This window comes from Macaca fascicularis, chromosome 17 (assembly GCF_037993035.2).
Source record: "Macaca fascicularis isolate 582-1 chromosome 17, T2T-MFA8v1.1".
Taxonomy (NCBI): domain Eukaryota; kingdom Metazoa; phylum Chordata; class Mammalia; order Primates; family Cercopithecidae; genus Macaca; species Macaca fascicularis.
The window spans coordinates 18,861,644-18,881,883 of record NC_088391.1 but is presented as its reverse complement, the minus strand read 5'-3'; the positions used below and the strand labels follow the sequence as shown (position 1 = coordinate 18,881,883).

Here is a 20,240-nt window from a genome sequence, read left to right as displayed (position 1 = left end):
TAACTGGCTTAGTATGTAAGAGTTTCTCTTTGAAGGGCAAACATTTCAAATATTGAGTCCTCTTAGTACTCCATAATCTGGACTGGCAGAAGATTGTTTTTCAGTGCCATGTGCTGTGTTGATTTTCTTTTACTGTGAAGCCTTGTCTGGATTAAACCTGTGTCCTGTGGATTGCTTCACTTCCCTCTGCAGCCCGGTGGGGAGTGGGACCAGCTGGTGTAATTCTGTTGACCTCATTTAAACTCTCTGTTATATACTCTTTTTTTTTTTTAACCTTGATGTATCTTTACATAACAAATTGTCTATAGAAAGTTTTTGTTCCTTTAAAGTATGGGGTTCCTCTTGGGGCTTCATGAAGATCATATTCATTCATTTCATGGCCCTGGTCCAAAAGTAGTTTTTAAGCTCATCTTATGCACGTGCATGCGGACATACACGCACACACACACATATTTCCTGTAGTTTTACACTTCTGCTTTCTATAGTTTTATTGCTATGCTTAGATAGAATTTTTCTCACAATATTTTACAGAAATTACTTGAATATATACTAGAATCTTTAGATCTTTAGGAATATTAGTAAAGGATGTAACTTGATAACGCTTTTAAAAAGACCAGGAAAGGAGAATCTATTTGGCTCAACCTACTTTATGAGACTTATTAAAAAGAAAATATTAACAGTAGAGACATATGCTGATAGGACATGTAAGGAATTAAACTATCATTGTAAGACCATGCTTTGTTATAAACAGCTTTTTATGTACTTTGCAAATGTACTACTTTTATCTTCTGAATAACATACATTTGAGTTCAAAACAAGCTCATTTAATAGCCTACAATAGTGCAAGTTTGATTTAGTGGCTTTTTGTGAAAGTTTTCTTTCTTAGGCTAGGTTATGTAATAGGTTGGCTACAGGCCAATTGTTTCTCAGAAAAGGTTAACAATGATTATAAACCCTGATCTTCTTCAATCACAAAGCATTTTCCCAGTTTGGAAATAAATTTACTTGTAATAAAATCATAATGCCAACTGATGTTTTTCCTTTACCCATTTTTAATCACCCAATATCTTAGTTGCTGCAGAATAAAACAAAAGTTCAGGTTTTCTTGTTTTTATCAGAAATATGAACAAACTTAATGATATCTTCCACTGACTCTGTAAACTATATTTAATCACACCTCTCCCCATTTCTAAATAAACAAGTAAACAAAACGGATCTCATGACTGGGAGAAAAACCTGACAAGTTGGCATTTTAGCTTCAGTGCACATTTCATGGGCAATCGTAAGCCAGCAACTGGTGTTTCCAATCCGGCTATCTTCCGGAGAGTAGAAATAAAATATTACCTAATATTAGTGTGAGTTAGAATAAAACTTTTCATGGTAAATTTGTGGTAATTGAGGGTCCTAATATGTGACATCAGCTTTTGTTTTATTATTTTGACTCCTATTGTGACATTAATTACATTTTTCTTTCCGGGTCAGGGTCCCTACTGCTCAGTTACTGTATGTTTATAGTCTAATTTAATTTTATAATTGAGCTAAGTAATAGACGGTATGGGAAAATTTTACAGATCACAAAATGGCCTATAGTAACATTAGCTGGAGCCATATGAGATGACTGATGTTTGACTGTTCTTGACCTACAGAAATGGTATTCACTTAGTTCAGACCTACCACAACCCCACTATTTAATCGTTCCAATCAAGAAGCCACCCACTTAGTACACCTGGGTGAACTAGCAGCACCCACTGAGTGCAGGCAAAATCAGCTGGAAGTTCTTAGAATCTAAGCATGGATAGATAGAGAGACACACAGACATCACTTTATATAGCCATTTCTAGGTAGATACCTCACACCCACACACCCACATACAGGTATTGTTTTAAGTCCTTTAAATGGATAGCTTTCTAAAATGAATTAGTACTTTTATAACTCATTAAACTGACTAAACCAAACAAAATAGGAACTTTCTGAATGAATCAGACATCAGAATGAACATCAACTCTTCTACTATGAATGCAGTACCATGATGCCAGTGGGACCTATTGAGTTATATTAGTTCTCACTGCAGTATCCCCAGACTATTGTGCTTTTTAAGCTTTTGTCAGTTTTAACAGATTTTCTATTTTGTCTACTATTGTATCTCTGCTCTCATAGAACCTATAACAAGTACTAACTCCATTTATTTATGGCTTCTAACATTCTTTGGATTTAGAAAACAGGTCTAAAATATTAGAAAATATTATAAATTTGTTTTTTTTTTAGGTAAAGCATAAAAGCAAATAATCTGTAAAACTGATGGTGTATGAGTTTCTCCTCCAAGACAGAGCAAAGAGTTTTAGGACTTGACTTTTGTGACTTGACTAATTGATTCTCAGTTGTGTTCCAAATATGAGATGTCAGATGAGTATTTGTGGATACAGGAGATGTTATAAGAAGAAGCCAGGAAAGGTAAATCTGATGCAGAGCTGTGGAAATTAGCAAACTATTCAATCTTCGTTTTAAATTCCCTTTTTTTTTTTTTTTTTTTTGCTACTTTCAGAATCATTGAACTCTTAACCATTGACGTTGGAGGGACTTGGCAACTGAGTCACAATTGAGTCACAGATATTGTGACTTTAAATCTTTAGGTTAATAGCACTCACTTTTCAGTGTGGGCTCCAGTGGTATCCACAATATTGAAATCTTAATTGCTTAGATGATTTGGCTCAGTCTGTATATCTTTCTTATGTTCTGTTCTGAAAACAAGTTCCATCATATAAATTAAAGGTAAGGCAGTCTGTTGTGTAAATTTAGGCTCATTTTAAATCCCAAACTTTAAACCGAACGTTAACTATTTCACAGTTACAATATTTTTCGGATGGCAAAATTGTAAATCTAGTTCTGTAAATAATATTGTGGGAAATTCACAACAATTGCAATGTTGGAAAATACTTTTCCTATCAATACTATTTTTTCATATTTTCTTATTTCATATCCATTCACACCCTTGACCAGGACAAATGAGCACATTTTTTATTATAATGCTCACCCTTTATAACCATACAAGTAAAAATTACTTTATTAATTTGTCAGATTTAGAATTAGGTGTTAATGTGTTTGGTACATTAGTGTCTTAAGTACATTTTACACGTATGTGTTTAGTGCCTGTTTCAAGTAACGGTCATGAAATGTAGTGAGGAATATCACTGATCATTCAGAACAGAGGGTCAGTTTACAGTTGACGTGGACGTGGGTATCTGTGAGTGCTGGAGGCCCGTGCGCGGAGGTGCAGTGGAGAAGCTTCCCTGGCTTGTGAAGCAAGTAGCACCTCCCTTACCCTATTAAAGTTGCAGACTAGGAATAAGTTTCCATTGGTGCATTGACATGGTTGAGGCAGTTTTAGAAGGTCTGACAGCACTGGGATTAGCTCCCCAGATCAGATGACTTCTAATGCATCTGCTCACATTGTTTTGCCAGCTTTCAATTGGCCAGGTTCCCCAGTAAGTTCCTTTCATTGCAAATCTAATCCCCTTTACAAAGTAGAGTATTACTCTTAGTTTTGTCCTGAAATAAGCACATTAAGTAATTCGTTATAGTCTTCCAGTAAACGGGTCCTGTTACAGGCATTTTAAATATTTCCAAATGATCTTGTTAGATTAACATCAGTAAATTAAAAGTGTATTTCACCTGCCTGAATTTAGCCAAAAGTTCTATTAAAAAGAATTATAGCCATGTGATTTCTGTTAATGAGGCTTTTCCATATTTAAATCTAGAGCTACCACCAGACCTGACCATAGAAATTTTGTACATTATGTTGTACATCGTTTACAGAAAATGAAAGTAGAGATACAAGAATGAAGAATTTCTTTTGTGCCTAATGTCTGCTCTTTTCATAATTACATAATTTAGCCAATGCACCAGATTCTTTAGATAACCTTGTTCCCGCCTCTTTAAAGAATCCTTCTCTATTTTGCAAACTTCCCCACTTTCCTACCTGATGAATAAATGTGCAGTATAGACAAAGCTCCCGCATAGAAGCAGGTCGTGTTCCATAATGTATTTGTTTGGACCTCAGAGTATTATGATATATAGGATCTGAGGCCAATAAACAAGAACATATTTAACACAAAATGTACCCTGAATAATAGTGCTATCAAACTGAGTCATCTTGGAGAACATTATTTCTATGAAAAGTGAGGCTTCCAAAAATTTAAATGCAAGCAACAAATCTGCTCTCACTGAAACTCTGTAGCTTTGAGATCTGTGCCTTCCCACCACCCCTGAGAACTGGGAGGAGACTCCCACAGTTCTGAACATGTGATTGATTTGGCCTGGTGCCTGGCTACAATTAAGGAGATTAGGAGTTTGGGAAGAGGGTAGCACAAATATTCTGGGTCAAGGAATTAGAATGAAGATGGGAGGACTATGTGAAGGGTCTGGATGAGGAAAGAGGAATGGAAGAACATCCCCAGATGAATTCCCTCCTTTTTCCTTATGTTTTCTCCTTATCCTTCCTGCTTCTCACTTTCCAGACTTTTCAAAATTATCAGTAATTTATGAAGGGTGGAGAAGAGCAATGGCCCAAATACTCTACTAGGTTGGGGATGGATCTCCCTCTTCTTGCATCCCTCCCTGTTCCTCTCTTGCTCTGTGAGAACTCAACCCTTGAGTGACCTTGGTGCCACTGAGAAGTAGATAGTTGAGACTGAGCACTGGGTGCAGAATATACTCCATGTGTTGTTGAAGAGGCCTGAAGTCCAGTAGCAACAGGTAAGGGAAAGCGGATTCCTCTTTCAGGCTCTCTGGGCTTGCCGGTCTTATCAGTTAGATGTGTGATATTACTGCTTTTCATTTAGTATACACAGTATCTTTCATGGAGTACTCTCCAGCTCAAGAATTCCAGGTCTGATCTTACCTATGGGGTGGAGTTTAATGAATCTGATAAAAATTGGCAGTTCAACCAGGGTCCTCTTAAAGACTTGATTCCTAAGTTAGATGTATCAATTTAAAAAGATGTAGTGAAGTATAGGCATTATGAACAGTAAGAGAAAGTTTAAAAAAAGATTATAAAATTTTCACTTATAATTTCATCTGCTTTTGGATACTCTAGAGAGTCTGCACTGTACTAAATGGGCACACTCAAATTCAATGCATATTGATCCTTTTGTGGTTCATAAGTGTGATGATTGGGTTTCACAATAATGTGTGAGATGTGCCTCCTTCAGCCTTATCAGGATGTTGGCACATTACCCATCTGATATAAAAAAAAAGTCAGTACCTACTTAACTCTGTGTTCCCATACAAGGCCAACTTAGATTTGTGGTTTGAAAGAATTTGGTCTCTAATGTGTTCATTTAATAGTCTGTGGCTAATTAATTGACTTGGTTAGAATTCAGCTCTAGGGAGCTTAAGGTCAAGGGCTCAATTTCCCTGTGGACCAGTTTATCTTTTCCGTTTCATGGTCATTGATTACACTCCTAATCCCTATTCAGGTGACTTCCAAAGTTATGTTATTGATTATGACGGATTGGATATGCACAAATTAAAGCAAAACCTTTACCAGAGCAAATTTATTGCATATAGTTGACAAGTCGAAATGGCATGCCACTTAGTATCGTGAAGTTTGCTATTGGATGGGACCTAAATGAAAATACCGGCTTTGCCACTTAACTAGAGGGCAATATGGTTTACTTTCCTAAATCTTAGTTTCTCTATCTACACAATGAAGATGGCATCAGCCTCATAGGGAAGCCTTGAGGATCACTGAGATCCTCAGATACAGTGTTAGTTGTGGTACACGGTTGGGACATGATCTTTGTTTACACTGGCCCAGTTCTCTCAGGGTATACTGTCCCATGCTGCATGTCCTAGGGCCTCTGCTTACTCTGTGCTCTGCAGATGGTATCTGTTTAACTTCTGCACCCACCATAGTTCATCAATAGCTGTCTCCAGCTCTACATCAGGAGAGCTTGAGAGCTTGCCTGTGAGGACAGTTTGTTTAATGATTTCTCCTATTTCATAGCACCTTTCAACTAAATGGTTCTGAGTGGTAGGAGTTACAGTGCATAGGAGAGGATGGGAGTCTCATAGAAACATACACAAAAGATAAGTAGGCCTACTCTGTTGGAGGAGATTACATAAATGGGCTTCAGGCTGTATCTGAATCTTCATATTTCTTCCACTTTATCAGGGCCTTCCAGTAAGTTCTCATCCTAAAGTCATTTTCAAGTTTGTGTTCCTAACTACCCTGCTCATTTCCTTATTTGTAAATTTGTTCATCTCCCAGGAGAGGGCTAGAAAGTAATATGTATCATAAAGAAGACTTGGCATACAAATTATAAATAAGATCAATAAAAATATGACGGAATGATGCTTTTTAATTCTCCTTCTAAGATTATTAGCTCTTTTTTGTGGAGAGAAAAATGCAAATGTGATGCTAATTATGAAGATCCATCTGTTATGCTTAAAGTACCACAGAAAAAAAAGCCTAAATTTAAAGTTCTTCTATAGTACTTCGCAACCTTTGAAGACTCATTTTGGAGAGGCTGTTTCCATTTCAAACAAACTTTGATGTCCTCTAAGGCAGGATGTCTACCTGAAAGACTCTGAGTTGCTATTTGAAGAGGCCAGTTTATTCTGATGTGCCACTATTTTTTGTTTGTTTTATTCTGCTGTACCAAATATGTAGTTAATGGACAACTGAATAATTATTTGGAAAGAATTGTTAAATAAATGATGAAAAGCAAACATTAGATAACTACCAACCCCTGAGTACTTACTCAGCTCAGAATTTGTTTCTTTTAATACCCTTCCTGGGCAGGGATTCCAAAGCGTACTTTAATAAACGTCTATTGAAATCTGTTCTATACTAAGACTGAGCATTCTCCTGGTAATTTGGGTCAGGTCCAGTTTAGGAGCTGGGTGAGAAATTCATCTGACCTCTCTCATCCTGTGTTTTTTTAATTTGTAAAATTGGAAAAGTTATTTTCAATAAATCTTCACAAAGTCCCAAGTTAAAGAACCTGAGTATTGTTAAAGCCCCAAATTCATATTCTTTCCATTGTGTGATGTGATGTCATATGGCATTTATAAGTTTTATAAGTTTATAAGATTTATAAGTTATCAAGGTAAAGGGAGTGAGTCCATTTCATGCTGCTATAATAGAGTACCACAGAATGGGTAATTAATAAACAATAGAAGTTTGCTGAGCCTATAGTTCTGGAGGTTGGGAAGTTCAGGATCAAGGGGATGTGTCTGGTGAGGACCCTCTTGCTGCATGATAATAAGACTGAAAGCATCACATGGTGACAGTATGCACAAGAGTTAGCAAGAGAGAACTGAATTCACTCCTACGATAATGACAAACTCACTCCTGAGGCAATGCCATTAGTCCATTTAATAAGGGCATCCCTGCCTCTGTGGCTTTGCTGGACTCAGTCCACTCAGCAGGTCTCACAGGTTAAAGTCTTGTGCCTGCAGTTTTTCCTGGCTGGAGTTGCACACTGGTGACTCTGTGGTTCATGGTCTCAGGGGCCACACCACTCCCATGGCTCCACTAGGCATTGCTCTAGCAGGGACTCTCTCCAGTGGTTCCACCCCTGTGACAAGTCTTTGCCTGAGCCTCCAGGCTGTCTGTAACATCCTTTGATACCTAGATGGAGGCTGCCATGGCCCCACAACTCTTGCATTCTGTGTGCCTTCAGAATTAGCACCATATGGATGTTACCAAGTTTTATAGCTTGTACCTTGTGGTGTGGCAGGTGAAGCCACACCTCAGCTCACTTGAACCATGGCCAGAGCATGCTGAGGGATGCTGTACCAGAATTCCAGGAGTGGAGTCACAAGGCAGTGTAGGGCAGCAAATGTTGAAGTCTTGTGGGTGCCTCTCTGGAAACCTTGCCCTTGAGGTTCTAGCTTGCCTTGAAGATCTCTGAAATGCCTTCAGGGTCATTGTCCTATAGTCTTGATGAGTAGAACCTGGCTTCCTTCTATCCATATGAATCTGTTTAGCAAATGTCTCTTGGCCACACCTTTAGTATTCTCTCCTGAACAAACTTTTTTATTCTTTATATGGTCAGGCTGATAGTTTTCCAAATCTTGGCATTCTACTTTCCTTTTAATTATAAATCCCATTTTTACATCATTTCTCTCTTCCTTCATTTTACTGTAAGTATCTAAAAGAAGCCATGCAGCAGCTTGAACACTTTGCTGCTTAGATATTTCTTCTGCCAGATATCCTAGTTCCTCACTCTTAAGTACTGCCTTCCACAAAGTTCTTAATTCCATGAAGTTCTTTACAACTGTATAACTAGGATAAAGGATGGCCTTTATTCCACTTTCCAATGCTCCTTGACTTATGATGTGGTTACATCTTGATAAACCCATTGTATGTTGAAAATACAGTAAGTCGAAAATACATTTAACACACCAAACCTACTGAACATCATAGCTTAGGATAGCCTACCATAAACATGCCCAGAATGCTCATATTAGCCTATAGACAAAAGCCTATTATATAATCAAGTATGGAATATCTCATGTAATTTATTGAATACTATATTGAAAGTGAAAAAGAGAATGGTTGTATGGGTACTGAAAGAACCATTTCTATTGAATGCATATTACTTTCACACCATCATAAAGTAAAAAAATTGTTTAAGTTGGGGACCATCTATATCTGTTTCTCATGTCTATTTGATACTATATCAGAATGGCCCTTACACTCCGTATTTCTACCAACATTCTGACCATGACGAGTTAAGTAATCCCTAGGAAGATTTAGGTTCTCCGTACAGCTCTTGTCTTCTTCTGAACCCTCACCAGAAATGCCCTTACCACTCCATTTATAGCAATCCAGGCTTTTACTAGCCTGCTGCTCCAAATTTTTCCAGCCTATATACATTACTCAATTCTAAAGCTGCCTCCACTTTTCAGGTATTTGTTATAGCAACAACCCCATTCTGTGTACCAATTTTCTGCCTTAGTCTGTTTTATGCTGCTATAACACAACACCAGAGATTTGGGAGTTTATAAAGAAATGAAATTTATTCTGCTCATGGTCTGGTGGCTGGGAATGCCAAGACTGAGGGACTGCATCTTGCGAGGGTCTTCTTGCTGTGTCAACCCATGACAAGAAAGCAGGAGGGCAAAAGAGTGCACATGAGAGACACAGGAAGAAAAGGGGACAGAACTCATCCTTTTCTCATGAACCAACTCCAGCAATAACTAACCAATGCCCATGTTAATTAACTTACTCCCGTAATAACATCATGAATGCATTTATGAGGGCAGAACTCTTGTGACCTAATCACCTCTTAAAGGTGCCACTTCTAGACACCATTGCCTTGGGGATTCAGTTTCCAACACATGAACTTTGGAGGATGCATTGAAGCCACAGCAGGGACTAATGGAAGACACTAGATATTTTCAACTCTCTGAAAAAGGAGAGAAAGAGAGAGAGAGAAAGAGAACAAGCTTCAGTTAGCTCAGGAACTGAGACATGAGGGCCGGCTCTGATTGAGGACAGTAGTATTTGAAATGATCCCTGAGTTGTTCTCACCATAAAAGCCAGGGATGGAATTTTAAGAAGGAGATTGTTCTTAATAGTGCCAAATGCTGCAGAGAAGTCCGAAAGAGGGAAAACAAAGACAAGGCAAAAATTCACAGTGCAAAAAAACAGAATAGAATTACAGAGCCCGAAGAACCTCTGAAATCTTCATTAATATAATACACATACCAGAAAACTCAGATCAAGAAAGAGAGACACTTAGGCAGAGCTACATAGCTAATCAGCAGTCGTTCCCAGATTGGTTCTGTCTCCTGATTCCCAGTCTATGCCCTCCCTCTCATTTCATGCCTTCTCTTCCCCTTGTAGCTAGTTAGTGCCCATATAGACACTTTAGCACTTTCCAAAGTTTTGATTGTAATGATATTTTAATTAACTCTTTTTTTTTTTTTTTTTTTTTTTTTGAGACAGAGTCTCGCTCTGTTGCCCAAGCTGGAGTGCAGTGGCGTGATCCTGGCTCACTGAAAGCTCCGCCTGCTGGGTTCACGCCATTCTCCTGCCTCAGCCTCCCAAGTAGCTGGGACTACAGGCGCCCGCCACCGCGCCCAGCTCATTTTTTGTATTTTTTTTAGTAGAGACGGGGTTTCACCATGGTTTCGATCTCCTGACCTTGTGATCCGCCCGCCTCGGCCTCCCAAAGTGCTGGGATTACAGGCGTGAGCCACCGTGCCCGGCGATATTTTAAATGTGAACATCAGTCTCAGCAGAAAGTTTCTCCACACATGGAAATTTATTTGGGGCAATATAAGTGTTAAACATATTTTTCTTAAGGTTTGCTCAAGAGCTTCTTATACTGAAAAACTTACACATCATCTCTTAATAGCTAAGAATATGTACCCTGATAATAAATAAAGGGAATTTGTGATATGACATTTATAATAATTTAACAGAATACTTTTTGACATATTCAAATTTTTCAATTTTCTAATTTTTTTTAAAAAGACTCAGTTCTTTCACATGATCATAAAAGACTATTTGATATGTAGAGACACCTAAAGAAGTTTTAGCCAGCCGGGGGTGGTGGCTCATGCCTGTAATCCCAGCCTGAGGCAGGCGGACCACCTGAGGTCAGGAGTTCAAGACCAGCCTGGCCAATGTGGTGAAACCTGGTCTCTACTAAAAATACAAAATTAGCCGGGCATGGTGGCACATGCCTGTAATCCCAGCTACTTGGGAGGCTGAGGCAGGAGAATTGCTTGAACCGGGGAGGTGGAGGTTGCAGTGAGCCAAGGCCTCACCATTGCACTCCAGCCTGGGCAACAAGAGTGAAATTCTGTCTCCAAAATAAAAAAAAAAATTTTTAGTCCAGGTGCAGTGCAGTGGCTGGTTTACAACTTTAATCCCAGCTCTTTGGGAAGCTGAGTCAGGCAGATTGCTCGAGCCCAGGAGTTCAAAACCAGACTGAGACACATGCTGAAATCCTATCTCTACAAAAAATACAGTAATAGCTGGGCATGGTGGCATGTGCCTGTAGTCCTAGCTACTTGGGAGGCTGAGGTGGGAGGATCGCTTGAGCCCAGGAGGTCAAGGCTGCAGGGGGCCATAATCATGCCTGTGCACCCCAGCCTGGGTGACAGAGTGAGACCCTGTCTCAAAATAATAATAATAATAAAGTATTTTGGTTTTTTTTTTCAGGAATTCTGAATTTAATTGATGAGAAATTGAAGCAATGTATCAGGAAGGCGGTAGACTTTTCCTCCATTTTCCTCCATGGTGGTCCTATAAATTGCTGCCCCAGCCATATTTTAAATTCCTATGGCCAGGTTAGTTTAGGTGTTTTGTTCGTATTTTTAACTTCCTCATCAACTAATAGCCTAATAAACAATGCATTTAACAAAGCAGGGACCTGGTGCAGTGGCTCACACCTGTAATACCAACACTTTGGGAGGGAGAGGCAGAAGGATCATTCGACCCGGGAGTTTAAGGCCAACCTGAGCAACAGAGAGATCCTTTCTCCAAAAAAACAAAATGAAAAACAAAAACAAAAACAAAAAAAATTAAATTAGTTGGCATGGTGGCACCTGCCTGTGGTCCCAGCTACTCGGGAGGCTTGTATTAGTCCATTTTCATGCCGCTGACGAAGACATACCTGAGACTGGGTATTTTACAAAAGAAAGAGGTTATTGGACTTAGAGTTTCACATGGCTGGGGAGGCCTCACAATCATGGTAGAAGGTAAAAGGCACATCTCACATGGCAGTAGACAAGAGAAGAGAGCTTGTGCAAAGAAACTCCCATTTTTTAAAACCATCAGACCTCGTGAGACTCATCCACTATCACGAGAACAGCACAGGAAAGACCCACCCCTGTAATTCAATCATCTCCCACCAGGTTCCTCCCACAACACGTGGGAATTGTGGGAGTTACAATTCAACATGAGATTTGGGTGGGGACACAGCCGAACCATATCAAGGCTGAAGCAGGAGGATTGCTTGAGCCCAGGAGGTCAAGGCTATAGTGAGCCATGAGTGCCCCTCTGCACTTCAGTCTGAGTGACAAAGCAAGACCCTGTCTCAAAAATGACAGCAATAACAACAAAAACAAGGCAGGTATCAAGCTCCAAGAAAGGGTGTATCTGTGTAACTGGAGATTATAAATAAAGTCAAAGAAAGGGCCTATGTATTTGCTATCTGTTTTCTGTTTGTTTATGTGCATTTGTATATAAATTTGTATATAAAGACTCGTGTCTCACTTTGTTGCCCAGGTGGGTCTTGAACTCTCTGCCTCAAGCAATCCTCCCACCTTGGCCTCCCAGAGGGCTTAAATTACAGGCATAAGCCACCACACCTGACGGGCTCACTGTTTTTTAAACAGAGTATAGACCACACCAAAGCTCTGGGCTCTGAGCCAACCCAGAGTAACACTATGGAGTTGACTAAATTTGTCTTTAAATTTATACCCACCACCTTCACCCAGTCATTATACTTACCTCTTCCTTAGGAAATGTGATGTATCATTGCAGTCTCTCCAGATAACTCTCTAAGATATCTTCTGCTCATCTGGTTATATGATCTCTCTCTCAATGCCATTTTAAGCCATGATGAGACTTCTTCCTCTAATACATACTTTACTGTTCAGGCTCTGTGTATTAACTGATTAAACTTAAAAACAGTTACTTAATGAGGTTGGACTAGAGAAGACTGTAGCCACTGTTACTGCATTAGTTCATTTTCACACTGCTGTAAAGAAATACCTAAGACTGGGTAATTTATAAAGAAAAGAGGTTTAATTGACTCACAGTTCTACAGATTGTACAGGAAGCATAGCAGCTTTTACTTCTGCAGAGTCCTCAGGGAGATTTTAATCATGGTAGAAGGCAAAGGGGGAGTGAGGGAGGCACTTCACATGCCAGAGGAGGAGAGAGAGAGAGAGAGAGAGCAGGGAGGTGCTACAGGCTTTTAAACAACCAGCTCTCATGAGAACAGCACCAACGGGGATAGTGTTAAACCATTCATGAGAAACAGCCCCCATGATCCAATCACCTCCCACCAGGCCCCATCTCCAACATAGGGATTTATAATTTGACATGATATTTGGGCAGGGACAAAGATCCAAACCATATTATTATAGCCTAGACCCCTCCAAATCTTATGTCCCACCTCATATTGCAAAATACAATCATGCCTTCCCAACAGTCCCCCAAAGCCTTAACTCATTCCAGCATTAACTCAAAAATCCAAAGTCTAAAGTCTTATCTGAGACAAGGCTAGTCCCTTCCAACTATTAGCCTGTAAAGTCAAAACAAGTTAGTTACTCCGAAGATACAATGTGGATATAGGCATTGGGTATATTCTAAAAAGGAGAAATTGGTCAAAAGAAGGGGGCTACAGGCAAGTCCAGGACCCAGCAGGGCAATCATTACATCTTAAAGTTCCAAAATAATCTCCTTTGACTGCATGCCTCACATCCAGGGCACACTGGTGCAAGGAGTAGGCTACCAAAGCCCTGGGCCATTCCATCCCTGAGGGTTTGCAGGGTTCAGCCCCCTTGGCTGCTCTCAAGGACTGCCATTGAGTGCTTGCAGCTTTTCCAGGCACATGGTGCAAGCTGTTGATGGATCTAACATTCTGGGGTCTGGAGGATGGTGGCCCTCTTTTCACAGCTCTACTAGGCAGTGCCCCAGTGGGGACTTTGTGTGGGACTCCAACCCCACATTTTGCCTCTGCATTGCCCTAGTAGAGGTTCTGCATGGGGGCTCCATCCCTGCAGCAGGCTTCTACCTGGACATTCAGGCTTTTCTGTACATCCTCTGAAATCTAGGTAGAGGCCCCTAAACCTCAACTCTTGTACTCTGCATACCTTCAGGTTTAATACCATATGGAAGTTGCCAAGGATTAAGGCTTTCACTCTCAGAAACTGTGGCCTGAGCTTTACCTGGGCCCCTTTGAACCACAGCTGGAGCTGAAACGTCTGGGATGCAGTAAGCAGGGTTCTGAGTCTGCAGAGGGCAATGGGGCCCTGGGCCTGGCCCAATAAACCATTATTCCCTCCTTGGCCTCTGGGCCTGTGATGGGAGGGGCTTCCCTGAAGGTCTCTGAAATGCCTTCAAGGCCTTTATCTCATTGTCTTGGATATTAGCACTTGGCTCCTCTTTACATATGCAAATTTCTGCAGCCTGGTTAAATTCCTCCCCTGAAAATGGGCTTTTCTTTTCTACCATATGGCCAGGATGCAAATTTTCCAAACTTTTAGGCTCTGTTTCCCTTTTAAATGTAAGTTCCAATTTCAGTTCATTTATTTGCTTATGTATATGACCATAGGTGGTTAGAAGCAACAAGGTCACATCTTGAATGCTTTGCTGCTTAGAAATTTCTTCCACCGGATACCCTAAATCATCAATCTCAAGTTCAAAATTCCACAGATCCTTAGAGCCGGGGCACAATGCAGCCAGGCTGTTTGCTAAAGCATAGCAAAAGTGACCTTTACTCCAGTTTCCAATAAGTTCCTCATTTCCATCTGAGATCTCCTCAGCCTGGACTTCACTGTCTATATCACTATCGGAATTTTGGTCACAACAATTTAACAAGTCTCTAGGAAATTCCAAACCTTTTTTCATTTTTCTGTCTCCTTTTGGGTATCCCAGATGGTTCTAACCTCTGCCTGTTACCTAGTTCCACACTTTTAGGTATCTTTATAGCAGTGTCCCTCTTCTGGGTACAAATGTTTATATTAGTTAATTCTTGCACTGCTGTAAAGAAATACACGAGACTTGATAATTTATTAAGGAAAAATATTTAATTGGTTCATGGTTCTTCAGGTTGTTCAGAAAGCATAGAAATTTCTGCTTCTAGGAAGTCCTCAGGGAGCTTTGAATACTGGTGAAGGCAAATGGGGAGAAAGGCACTTCCCATAGCCAGAGCAAGAGGAAAAGAGGGAGTGGGGAGGTGCTGCATACTTTTAAACAACCAGATCTCATGAGAACTCACTCACTATCACGAGTACAGCACCAAGGATGATGGTGTTAAACAATTTATGAGAAACTGCCCACATGATCCAATCACCTTCCACCAGGCCCCAACACCAACATTGGAAATTACAATTTGACATGATATTTGGGCAGGGAGACAGATCCAAACCATATTCATTACCCATTATAGTGATGTCTAAGAAAAGCAGGATTAAATGGAGAGTTAGAATCTAGAATTACAGTAATAACAACAATACTAATAATATGATTATAAAAGCACAGCAGCTTACATGTTTTGAGCACTTACCATCTACCAGAATATGTAAGCCTTTTTATATTATAATAAGTCTGTAAAATTTCTCACCTTTTGAATGAGGAGAGGTCTAGGCACGTTATAAAATATATCCGAGGATTTAGAGCTGTGGATTTCATCACAGGTCTGTTGAGTTCCAGTGGCTTAACTACTGTGCAATCAAGTGGTTAAGTGGACCCAACATGTAGGTCACTCTTAGGATCCACATACACCTCCCATTGTTGGGGCCATAGCTGTATTTAACAGCCATTATTAGGCACACACTGGGATGTTGAAAAGTCACACTAACTCAGGAAATTACAGTGATCAACATGATATTGATGTGTAACCTGCAACAGGTATGACCACACAAACCATAACAAACCATAACATCGCTGTGCTTTATAATACATAATTTTAGAGAACAATGATTTAATATGACCTGTTTCAATATGTTGTTTTGATTGAAAATATGAAGTAAAATGAAGTCTGAGCACAGTGTAAAGTGATCTGCCTTATGTTTTAATAGAATCACGTTGAATATTCTTTGATGCCACACCAAAACTTGATGGGTAGTTGTTTCTAAAGGTTGGTTGAAATGTGGAATCCATGAGTTCTTCGTATTTCGCTGTCTATGTATAATATATATATTATATATATATATATATATAAAATCCACCATCCTGTCTTGCATTTTGAATGGAGACTTTACCCATGCATAATTCTGTGACATTGTACATTAGTCATTTGGAAAATAACATTCTGAATTACATTCAACTTCTACATGTTGATACATTTTACTTCATAATATATAAAATATCATATAATGACCTCATCTAAAGGTCTTTAAGTATTGAGGAGCTTCCAAGCATACTGTGACAGAAACAAATCTTCCAACATTCTTATATTTGCTTGAAAGCTCAAATTTTACCATTGGCAACAAACAACTGTCAATGTGGATTCACTTTCCTCTTGGATAAAACATTTGCCCATGGCTCAAGTCTGGACAACAATACTTTGTCCTTTGTTGTTTCAAGTGAAATATTTTCATTAAAAAAAGGTTAATTTGGCTAAAAACCCAAAAACTCATTACACAAGTGCTTTATCTCAAGATAGCCATCATCTTTCTATGTGCGTATTTCTCATTTTGTCACAGAATATTAAAAAGATATGTACTCAGAGGTTGATTTACTTCTTTATCAAGGATATTCTTAAATAACATTGGCATTTTTTGATTGCAAGCGTGGAGGTGAAGTCTACATGACTGGGAGTAGTACAGTTTGGTGCTGCAACCTTGACTCATGCTAAGGGCCATGCAATTTAACCTACCATTTCATTTGGGCCATCAGTGAGGATGTCAGCTTGGTGAAAATGGGTAGTAACATTGCAATGTTACTATGAAAGCAAGTTGAAAAACAATTTAACCTGGCACCAAAATGATTGACATGTTTATAGCAATTTGACTACTATATAATATGCAAAGGAAAAAATGAAATTGGAATCACTCATGTTACAAATGCTTGATAGAGAAACAGCATCAGAGCAGAAAACATGGATTCTGGAGTTAGAATTCTGCTGCCTTCTTTGCATGCTTATTAGCTGTCTGACTTTGGACAAGTCATTTAATTTCCCATTCTTCATCGGTAAAAGGTCAATAATACATTTTCTTACAAAGATGTTGTAAAGGCAAAACAAGGCTGTGTGGAAAGTGCCTGATACAATACCCAACATGTAGTAGGTCTTCCCTAACTAGAAGCCATTATATTTTTATTAATGGGAAAAGATCTCCCCAAATCAAGGTCTGGGGCCAAGAGGTGTCTTATCTAGATCCATGCTGCCTCTGAGCATGCAAATCAAAGAATCCATTGGTAGATGTGGTTGCAGGATGTGGGAAGAAAAATAGGAATCCAAAAACCTGATACAAGAGTCTGTAAGAGTCATCAAAACAGAAAAAGGGTCACAGATAGCAGGCTCTTTGCTGTCTTCTCCCAGAGAGCCAGGGAAACAGGAGCAGGAAATCGATGGGTTGAAGGGAGTAGAAGAAACAGATTTCATCCCAAAGGAGGTTCCTGGTGACTGCTGGATTATTCAGACTTCCTGGCTGAGAGAGCTGGTTTACAGGGCCAGGGTGGGATGGATAGGAATTCTTATACTTTTAGACTGAATAAGAATTTTCTTGCTAACATGACAGCTTTGAGCAGCAATCAAGGGCTTCAAATTTCCACAACATCTGAGGTCGCTCAATTTATACTTAACTTGCCAGTTTTGTTATTATTTCCAGTGTCATATTAGATTCTTGGTAATAGTTGTTTATCATTGAATATCAGATTGACACTAATTCTTTCTCTGGGGTCTTCTCTACAGATCACTGACTTTGAACAGATGTACATGTCCAGCTGTCTGCAACCTTGTCAGGGGTTTCCTCTGGCTTAGTTGGTACTTTTTGATATTCATTAAGCACTCTTCAACATGATGAATCATCAAAGGATTATGTGTATAACATGCCCTTTACTTTATTATATAAAGTGTATTAAAGATAGAATTGCACATGTGCGCTTATCGTGTAAGTTATAAAGCTCTTGATCCCCCCAAAATGCCAGTCATTTCCAGTACTTAGCTTTGTTAGAATTTCTTTTATTTTTTAGTTGATCGGTTGACTTGTTCTCTAGAGTTAAATATACATCATGGTGAGAGTTAGGTGCTATTTAGTAAAAAAAGGATTACTCACCAAATTAGTTGTTTCTTAACAACTTACTGATAGATACTTAATTATCAGAGCCTTATAACAATTTAGAGGTAGGAGAGCTTAGCTGGCCAGCTTAGTTCTCCTACCTGTAAATTCGCATAAGGCTCCAATCTGTTGATTTTAGCATCAGAAAGCAAGATCTAGTGACTGGATAGCTTGAATGGATTTTTGCATATGTATTTCTTAGCCTCATAGGAGGATAACTTGAAAATAATTTGTTTTCTGTTTTGGTATTTGTTTTCGTATTAACAACATATGTATTCTATATTTCAGCCATAAAATTGGGGTAAAACGAAAATGTTTAGTCATCTGTTCAGTGATAGATTGACTGACTGACTGATTAATTAATTGATTCAGTGACCATGTGTTGGCTGCTTATTATGTGGCAGGCAGTGTTCTAGGTCCTACAGAAACAGCAATAAATAAAACTGATAAAAATATCTGAATTTGTGGGGCTTAAATTTTGGGAGTGGAGTGGGAGGAGGGAGAAACAAACAATTTTTTTTTGAAGTAAATCATTAAGCACATTGAAAGATACCAAGTGCAAAGGAAGGAAAAACTTATACAACCAGGAAAGGAAACAATAACTACCCGGGATGGAGGTGGGTTGCAATTTTAATGAGGCAGTTGAGGAAGACCTAATTGAGAGTGAGATTTGAACAAAGATGACATAGGAGAGGGGGTGAACCCTGCAGAGGAAGGGAGAGAGGTTGAACCCTGCAGGGGAGAGGAGCGTTTCAGGCCAAGGGATGAGCCTGTGCAGAGGCATTGAGGGGAGACAGCAGGGATGGTAGCATGTGTCAGAGAGGAGTGAAAAGGGAGGGAATGGACAGAGGGGAAAGCCATTATAAAGTCTGAGCACATGACCGGGCGCGGTGGCTCATGCCTGTAATCCCAGCACTTTGGGAGGCCGAGGCAGGTGAATCACGAGGTCAGGAGATCGAGACCATCCTGGCTAACATGGTGAAACCCCGTCTCTACTAAAAATACAAAAAATTAGCCAGGTGTGGTGGCAGGTGCCTGTAGTCCCAGCTACTTGGGAGGCTGAGGCAGGAGAATGGCGTGAACCCAGGAGGTGGAGCTTGCAGTGAGTCAAGAGCGCACCACTGCATTCCAGCCTGGGTGACAGAGTGAGACTCCGTCTCAAAAAAAAAAAAAAAGAAATAAAAAGTAAAATGAAGTCTGAGCACAGTGTAAAGTGATCTGCCTTATGTTTTAATAGAATCACTCTTGCCACTGGGTTAAAAAGACTGTATTGGGTGTGTCTTAAATTATTTGTGCTGTTATAACAAAATACCACAGACTGGTAATTTTGAAATAAAAGACACTTATTTCCTTACAGTTGGAGGCTGGGAAGTCCAAAATCAAGGCGCCGGCAGGTTAGGTGTCTGGTACGGCTCATTCATCTAGATGTCCTCATGTGGTTCAAGGGACAGAAGGGTAAAAGCAACCCAAGCGGGGTTCCTTCCAGCCTTTTTATGAGGCACTAATCTATTCATGAAGGTGGAGCCCCCTTAATCATTTCTCAAAAGGCCCCACATCTTAATAACACCACAATGGAGATTCAATTTCAACACCTGAATTTTGGGGGACACATTCAGACCATAACAGGGGGTTGGGACAGACACAAGGAAAAAAAATGGGAGGGATTACGATTAAGCCAGGTGAGAAATAAGGGTGACTTGGGGTGGAGTGATAGCTGGGTGGTGAGAAATGGTTAAATATTTTAAAAATCGAACCAACAGGTTTGCTGACAGATTCGATGTGGAATATGAGATGAAGCCACCCCAAAAATTCTACAGGGCTTTCGGCTTATGTAATAAACAATGAGAGTTTAGAGTTTTCCTCAACTTAGATGGAGACGACAGTGTATGGGTGGTTTTTTAAGTGAGGGAGTGGTGTTGATCAAGTATTCAGTTTCAGATATGTTAAGTTTGAGATTTCAATTAGACATCAAAGGAATAAGAAAAGTTGGAAGGTTGAGAAGGACAATGGATATTTCAGTCTTGGGATTCAGACAAAAGGTATGTGCTGGAAGTATGAGTTTGTAGGCGTTGTGTCCGGAATTGGTTCCTTCTGGTGGATTCTTGGTCTCGCTGACTTCAAGAATGAAGCTGCGGACCCTCGCGGTGAGTGTTACAGTTCTTAAAGATGGTGTGTCTGGAGTTTGTTCCTTCAGATGTTCGGATGTTTCTGGAGTTTCTTCCTTCCGGTGGGTTTGTGGTCTTGCCGACTTCAGGAATGAAGCC

At 39.7% G+C, this 20,240-nt stretch overlaps 1 protein-coding gene and 1 non-coding gene across 3 annotated transcripts in view; both read left to right on the top strand.

The window, feature by feature from the left end:
• Window positions 1-20,240, top strand: part of LHFPL6 (LHFPL tetraspan subfamily member 6) — a 260,611-nt gene that overhangs the window by 147,796 nt on the left and 92,575 nt on the right. The gene's annotated exons all lie outside the window — the stretch shown is intronic.
• Window positions 5,141-5,242, top strand: LOC123569911 (small nucleolar RNA U13). Its single transcript, XR_006693794.2, has one exon. It is a non-coding gene; the product is annotated as a small nucleolar RNA U13 (small nucleolar RNA).